Below are 8,088 nucleotides of genomic sequence, written 5' to 3' on the forward strand. Positions count from 1 at the left end.
TTGTGTCGCGGTGCCCGTGGGGCACGGACTGGAGGGGTGCTCCTGTAATGGGCCCAGGTCGCGAAACCTTTGAATGACTAGGATAGGAACACTCGCGAGGGCGCTCGGCAGCCCCCCTCGCGAGGCCTTGCACAAGAGAAATCGAGGCAGGAGAGTGAAAAGTCGAAGAACCACAAGCCAAAGACGACAACAACTTCAATAAAACTTCGAATGAGAAGGAACAAGCCAACTGCGGAAAGCAAATGAAAAGCCGCATCCAGCACCTAATCTAGTCTTCGACGTCTTCTCACCAGCGTGGAGCTAAGTGCTGCCACTGGGCGTGGGAAGGAGCCCTAGGGCCTGAGGCCGGCGCTCCTGAGACTCCGGGGCGTGTACAGCCCCAACTCATTATTACGTGAGAGTGTCACGGGCGGCGAGCTTCACAGGCGTTGGCCTTCTTCACAGGCTCTGGGCCTTTTCCAAAACGCGATAGCTTCACAGGCATTCGCCTTCTTCACAGGCTCCGGGCCTTTTCCAAAACGCGATAGCTTCACAGGCATTCGCCTTCTTCACAGGCTCCGGGCCTTTTCCAAAACGTGATAGCTTCACAGGCATTCGCCTTCTTCACAGGCTCCGGGCCTTTTCCAAAACGTGATAGCTTCACAGGCATTCGCCTTCTTCACAGGCTCCGGGCCTTTTCCAAAACGTGATAGCTTCACAGGCATTCGCCTTCTTCACAGGCTCTGGGCCTTTTCCAAAACGTGATAGCTTCACAGGCATTCGCCTTCTTCACAGGCTCTGGGCCTTTTTAGGGGTAGAACCTTCGGAGGTGCTGGATGTTCCATGCGTTCTGGACTGGCACCCCCTCCCGAGTCTCCAAGTGCGCGGATCCAGGCCTGGAAACATGAACAACTTTGAATGGGCCCTCCCACATGGGAGAGAGCTTGTGCAGCCCCTCCCTAGAGAGGACCCGCCTGAGCACGAGGTCTCCTACCTCGAGAGTTCTGGGGCGGATGTTGCGGCAGTGATATCGCCACAGTGCTTGTTGGTACCTCGCCGCTCGTAGCGCGGCTTCTCGGCGACGTTCCTCCCCCAGCACGAGGTCCATCCCACGCATGGCGTCCTGCTGCGCCTCGTCGAACGCTAGGACCCGCGCGGAGCGACGTCTGACCTCGTGAGGGAGGACCGCTTTGGCTCCGTAGACCAGGAAGAACGGGGTCTCTCCAGTCGGCTTGGTCGCGGTTGTGCGGATGGACCACAACACGGATTGAAGCTCGTCGTACCAACCTCTGCCGTAGGCCTCCAGCTTCTTCTTGAACGTCCTGGTCTTGAGGCCCCTCAGGACCTCCGCGTTGGCTCGCTCGGCCTGGCCGTTGCTTCGGGGGTGTGCCACCGAAGTGTAGCATATCTGCGTTCCAAGGTTAGCACAGTATGTTTTGAAGAGGTTACTGGTGAACTGCGAACCGTTGTCCGTGATGATGCGATTCGGCACCCCAAACCGGCTCACGATGCCCTTGATGAACTTGACCGCGGAACCCGCGGGAATGGTGCGGACAGCCTCTACTTCAGCCCACTTGGTGAACTTGTCCATGACGACGTAGAGGTAGCGGTAGCCCCCGGGCGCCCGAGGAAACGGGCCCAAGATGTCCAGTCCCCAGACTGCGAATGGCCATGAAAGGGGTATAGTCTGCAAGCCTCCTGCTGGCTGATGGATCTGCTTGGCATGGAACTGGCAGGCCTCACAAGCTTTCACTAGTTCGACGGCGTCATTGAGCGTGGTGGGCCAAGAAAACCCACTGCAGAACGCCTTGCCAACGAGGGTCCGTGATGATGAATGATGTCCACAGTCTCCGCCGTGTATATCTTCCAGCAGTTCCTTCCCTTGCTCCCTGGAGATGCAGTGCAGGGACACATCGTTTGGTCGCTTCCGATAGAGCTCTCCATCCTTGATGCAGTATGCCATGGCCTGGCGTGCTACTCGCTCCGCTTCCTCCTCCTTCTCCGGCAGGGTCCCTTGCATTAGGTAACTCCGGAGCTCCACGATCCAACATCCCTCCTGAGGTTCCATCGTCAGGAGCAGGTGTGCTCCTGAGGCCGGGCCACAAGCCGGAGCCCCTGAGGCAGGTGGCTGGGGGAGCTCCTCCCGGGGCTGAGCCGTGTTCGATAATGACGGCAGGGCTGAGGGCTTGAAGAGCCGCTCCTCGAAAACGATAGGCTCCTGAGGTAACCGCCTGGATCTCCGTTTGGCGATGTCGTCGGCCTCCTGATTGGTGCCACGGGGCACATGCTGCAACTCCAACCCCCAGAACTGCTTCTCCATCCTGCGGACCTCCGCAAGGTAGGCTTCCATGTGCTCATCCTTCGGCTCATACACCTTGTTGGAGAAATTGACAAGGAGCTGCGAATCGCCCTTGATGGTGAGGCGTTTCACCCCCAGGGCAGCCGCGGCCTTCAAGCCCGCTATTAAACCTTCACACTCCGCTATGTTGTTGGAGACCTTTTCACCTTGCTGGAAACAGAGCTGCACGGCGTAATAGAGCTTGTCCTGAGTGGGCGATATAAGCACCGCCCCGGCCCCAGCGCCATGCCCGGAGAACGCCCCATCGAAGTACATGACCTAGCCTTCTAGCGCCTCGCTTCCCGGGGACAGGGACCGATCCTCGTTGGCCTTCAGGCCTGGCGCCTCCGTCCATTCTGCCACAAAATCTGCCAACGCTGCTCCCTTGATGACTCTGGTCGTGCTGAATTCGAGCTGAAACGCTTGCAGTTCTATGTTCCACTCAGCGACCCTTCCAGCTGAATTAGGGCTCCTGAGCACTCTCTCCAGGGGGTATGACGAGACGACCTTGATGGGGTGACCCTGAAAATAGTGTCGCAGCTTGCGCGAGGCCACCAGTAGCGCGAGGAGGAGTTTCTGAGGCATGGGGTACCGTGCCCTTGCATCCCACAACACCGTGCTGACGAAGTACACTGGGTGCTCAACGAGGTGGAGTGCGTCAGTGCTGGTGGCTCCCTTCGGAGACCATGGCGCCTCTTGAGGCAATGAGGCCTCCTGAGACTAGCCATCTGGGAGAGGGGCCTCTTCTGCCTCCGATGCGCCCCTCTGCGGTGGCTGATCCTCCTCAGCCGCGGTGGCAGTTTCTGTGGGCCTTTCTTGTCCCTGTTCTGCCTTGTCCCGGGCTGCTGCCGCGGTTTTGATTCAGCGCTCCCCTCTGACTGCCACCAAGGCTGCGCTGGCGGAGTAGGGAGTGGCGGCGAGGTAAAGCACCAGGGGCTCTTGAGGGCGTGGAGCCACCATGACCGGTGGGCTGGTCAGGTATCTCTTGAGATCCTGGAACGCCTTGTCGGCCTCTTCAGTCCACTCGAAGGGCCCCTTTTTCTTCATTAGCTGGAAGAAGGGCAGCACTCGTTCCCCCAACTTGGAGATGAAGCGCCCTAGCGCGGTCACATGCCCCGTGAGCTTCTGCATTTCTCTGAGGGTCTTTGGCGGGCTCATGTCTTCCACCGCCTTGACCTTCTCTGGGTTAGCCTCAATGCCTCGGTGGGACACGAGGAAACCCAAGAGCTTGCCCGAGGGGACTCCGAACACACACTTCTCTGGGTTGAGCCGTAGGTTCACTGCGTTGAGGCTCGCGAAGGTTTCCTCCAGGTCTTGTATCAAGGTCCTGGCCTCCTGAGACATTACCACAATGTCATCGACGTAAGCTTCAACATTCTTCCCGAGCTGCGGGCCCAAGGTGATGTGCATCAGCCGCTGAAAGGTCGCCCCTGCGTTACGCAGCCCGAATGGCATGCATGTGTAGCAGTACACCCCACACGGGGTTAGGAAGGCTGTCTTCTCGACGTCTTCTACCGCCATCTTGATCTGGTGATACCCAGAGAAGGCATCCAAGAAGCATAACAGGTTGCATTCCGCAGTGGAATCGACGATCTGGTCGATTGGGGGGAGCAGGAATGGATCTTGCGGGCATGCTTTGTTGAGGTTGGTGAAGTCGACACACATGCGCTCCTTCCCTCCCTTCTTTGGCACAACAACAAGGTTGGCTAACCAATCCGGGTATCGGACCTCGCGAATGACCCCAACGGCTTCTAATTTGCGGGTCTCTTGGATGATGAAGGCCTGCTTTTCTATGGACGGCCGCCTGGCCTTCTGCTTCACAGGGCGCACGTTGGGGCACACGTTGAGGTGATGCTCGATTACACTCCTAGGGATCCCTGCCAACTGGTCAGGCTCCCAAGCGAATACCTTCTTGTTTGCGCGCAGGAACCCGACCAGGGCCTCCTCCTGCTCAGGTTTGAGGTGGGCGCCTATGGTGAAAGTGGCGTTGGTGGACCCGTCCTCATCGACGGGTATCTGCTTGGTTTCTGCCTTGTCTTGGGTGAACAACTGTTTCTTCTTGGCGGGTGCAGCCCCCTTGGGCTCGGGGGTCTCCAAGTCGGCGGGCTATGCCGACACCGCCGTCTTGAAGGCGAGCTTGAGCACCCGCAGCGCGTCCCCGGTGTCCCCGTGCACAGTGAGGACACCGCTGCTCCCGGGTATCTTCATGAGGTTGTACGCCGGGTGCGTCGCGGCCATGAACTGGGCCAGTGCTGGGTAGCCGAGGATGGCGTTGTAGGGGAGGCCGATGGGGGCGATGTCGAAGTCGACCAGCTCCGTGCGGAAGTTGTCGTAGGTGCCGAAGGTTACTGGGAGTCGGATCTGTCCCAAGGAGCTGGACGACTCGCCCCCAATGCCTGAGAAGGGCCGGCTGGGTTGCAGCCGTTCCAGGGGTATGCAGAGGAGGTTGAAGGCCTCGACCGAGAGCATGCTGAGGCCCGCGCCGCCATCAATGAGGGTTCTGGTGACGGCCACCTGGCAGATGGTGGGGGTGCACAGCATGGGGAGCGCACCCGAGCAGGCCAAGTTGGAGGGGTGGTCCTCCGAGCTGAAGGTCAAGCCGGTCTCGGGCGCCGCCCGGTCCAGGGGAGCCCCCTGCCGCGTGGAAGCGGCGCTGACCCGGCGGATGAACGGCTTGACGTGGTGACTTGTAGGTGGCGCCTGCGAGCCGCCCAAGAGGGCCGTGACGACCGGGGGTGTTGGTGCAGCGAGATGGGCGGGGAAGAGGTTGCGGGGCTCTTCCCGAGAAGCCACGGAGGCTGCCAGCGGGTGGAGCAGCCATGTGTGCGGGGCGCCGATGAGGGCCATGGGGAGCCAGTCGGCCACGACCCTATCGTCACCTCCGGCTTCGAGGAGGGCCTCGTCGCTCGCCAGCAAGAAGGCCAGCGGATCTGTCGTGCCGCCGTCGCGCGGCGGCGTCGTTGGCTTGAGCTTGTCCGGCCACCGTACCCGTTGCTGGGCTGGGGCCAGGGCTCGGAGCCCCCTGGCCCCCGCGCTGGCGCCGGCGGCCGGAGCGGGCGACGCGCTACCCATCGCGAGGCGGGCCGTGGCAGTGGCGGAAGAGAAAACTCCGGTGCACCCCTACCTGGCGCGCCAAATGTCGGATTTCGGGTTCCGGTAGACCCTTGAGGTTCGAACACTGGGGTGCGCGTGGAGATTTCGCCACCTACCTACCTGCACCCCTCCGCCTTGCTAGGATCTAAGCTAAGGAAAGAACAACACATGAGACACAGGGTTTATACTGGTTTGGGCCACCGTTGTGGTGTAATACCCTACTCCAGTGTGTGGTGGATTGCCTCTTGGGCTGATGATGATGAACAATACAAGGAAGAACAGCCTCGCGAGGGTCAGTTCTTGGCTGGGGCGATGAACTGCTGGGAGGAGTTCAGTCACCTTTCTCTCTCTCTCTTTTTGATCGAAACCTTTCTCTAAAGAGCCTCCTTCCTTCTTCCACCCCCCTTTGCCATGTGGGTGGCTGGTCCTATTTATAGAGGCCCTGGTCCTCTTCCCAAATATCGAGCGGGAAGGGAGCCAACAATGGCGGGCTAATTTGAAGGGGGACAGCTAGTATCAGCTATCCTGACAAAAGTAGTCTTCGCCTGCGCAAAGCTCTGGTGATGACGCCGTCTTGGGCTCCACGGTGACCTCCGTCTCGTAGTCCTCCTGGTCTTGGTCTCGTTGCACCGAAATGGCAACCTTTGCCTGATGCCTCGGTACTCCGCGGCTGTGCTTGCCCCCTTTGCACCAAAGAGGAAAGGAGGACACTACGCGGGCTGGCACCCGCCTAGCGCCCTTGGTCGTAACGGCTTGCGTCAGAGGCACCTCGTGAGGTATCCTGCCTTGGTCTCTCCGCCTCCTCGTGAGCCAGCCTGACAAGGCCGTGCCTGAGGAAGCTCCGCGTCATCCGCCCCACGAGGCTTGGCCCCTCGCGAGGGTCTTGGGTTTGTGTTGGTGAAGATGGGCCGCGCTGGGCCCCCTTTTGAGCCACGCCGCAGGCCGTAGGCAGGCAAGTCTGGGGACCCCCGTTCCCAGAACACCGACAAGTACCCCAAGACCACATGGGTTGCTGCAAAGGAACCTTCAGCAGATCCATCCACTCTATCTGGCTTCACTTGTGCTAACCCCATTGTTATTGATGAATCCTTTGATGCAAACTATAAACTGTTTAAGAATCAGAATGGTGAAGTGTTTGCCAGGTATATTGGTACTAACTCCAGGAATGGACCGCCTATGAAGAAGATCTGGGTGCCGAAAAGGAGTTTGGAGAATCTTCCTGTGAATGTCATCAGGACACCACAGGTGAAGAAGACAAACCCCAGACCACAGGCTTCATACGGTCCAAAGGCTTCATACAGATAGAGGACTCACCTGAGTCATACTAACGCAAATGTTTTGCAAGGAAGCCATACTCAGGCCTATGAATATGAGCGCGGTTCATCAAACCGCCATGTTCATAAGACCAAGAACTATTATGCTTATTCTTATGAATACTATTGTCCACCTGCAAGACTTTTTGCTAGGGCTCCAAAGCCAAAGTTCTCAGATACTGCACTTAGACTTATTGCTTCGAAGCCACCCCTGAAGATGTGGGTGGCTAAGAAAGCTTAACTCTCTTTTGCAGGGAAAGGTCTCCAGCCAAAAACCAAAATTGTCTGACACTATTGTTGGGGACCTTATACATCTTGTAGGGCGCAAGATCAAATGCCCAAAATGGTCTTACTATGTACTTTTTTTCTGAATCGCTTGCAACTTGCTCTATCAGTCCTAATCTCGATCCAAGCTTTAATAATCCACTGGTTCGTCAAATGTTTTTGCTTCACAATTCTCTACGTGAAGCCTATCCCCCTAACTGCACTATAGGGTACGACGCCAGCTGCTTCAGAATGGATTATTGATAGTGGGTGTACAAATCACATGACTGTCAAGCGAAGCCTTCTCATGGACTCAACTTTACGTCCATCTGACAAAAGTCACATCACATTTGCTGACACTGGTAAAAGCAAAGTATTGGGTCTAGGTAGAGTTGCAATCTCAAAGGATCAACACATGGATAAAGTCATGCTTGTTGAATCCCTTGGTTTCAACTTAATGTCTGTCTCAATGCTTTGCGATTTAAACATGATTGTGATGTTTGGAAAATATCGTTGCCTATGGAATCTGACAAGTCTCTAGTGTTTGAAGGGTATCGAAAAGATTATTTGTATGTTGTAGATTTCTCATCAGGACCACAACTTGCAGTATGTCTTCTAGCAAAAGCTTCTGAATGCTGGCTCTGGCATCGAAGGCTAGGGCATGCTGGCATGAGGAACCTCCACACCCTTGCAAGGAAGAAGCATGTCATAGGCATCGAGGGCGTCAAGTTCAAGAAGGATCACTTATGCAGTGCCTGTGAAGCAGGAAAGATGACAAGGGCCAAGCATCCCTCGAAGACAATCATGACAACGACTCAACCCTTCGAACTGCTACACATGGATCTTTTCGGTCCCACTCATTACTCAACTCTTACTACTACTGCTTGTCTCTATGGCTTTGCCATTGTTGATGATTATTCAAGATATACTTGGGTGCATATAATCCTTTACAAGACTGAAGTGCAGGATGTCTTCAGACGCTTCGCCAATCGAGCAATGAACAACTATGGCGCCAAGATAAAGCACATCAGAAGTGACAATGGCACTGAATTCAAGAACACTGGCCTAGATACATATCTTGATACTTTGGGCATCACACAT

Source organism: Triticum urartu, chromosome 1 (assembly GCF_003073215.2).
Source record: "Triticum urartu cultivar G1812 chromosome 1, Tu2.1, whole genome shotgun sequence".
Taxonomy (NCBI): domain Eukaryota; kingdom Viridiplantae; phylum Streptophyta; class Magnoliopsida; order Poales; family Poaceae; genus Triticum; species Triticum urartu.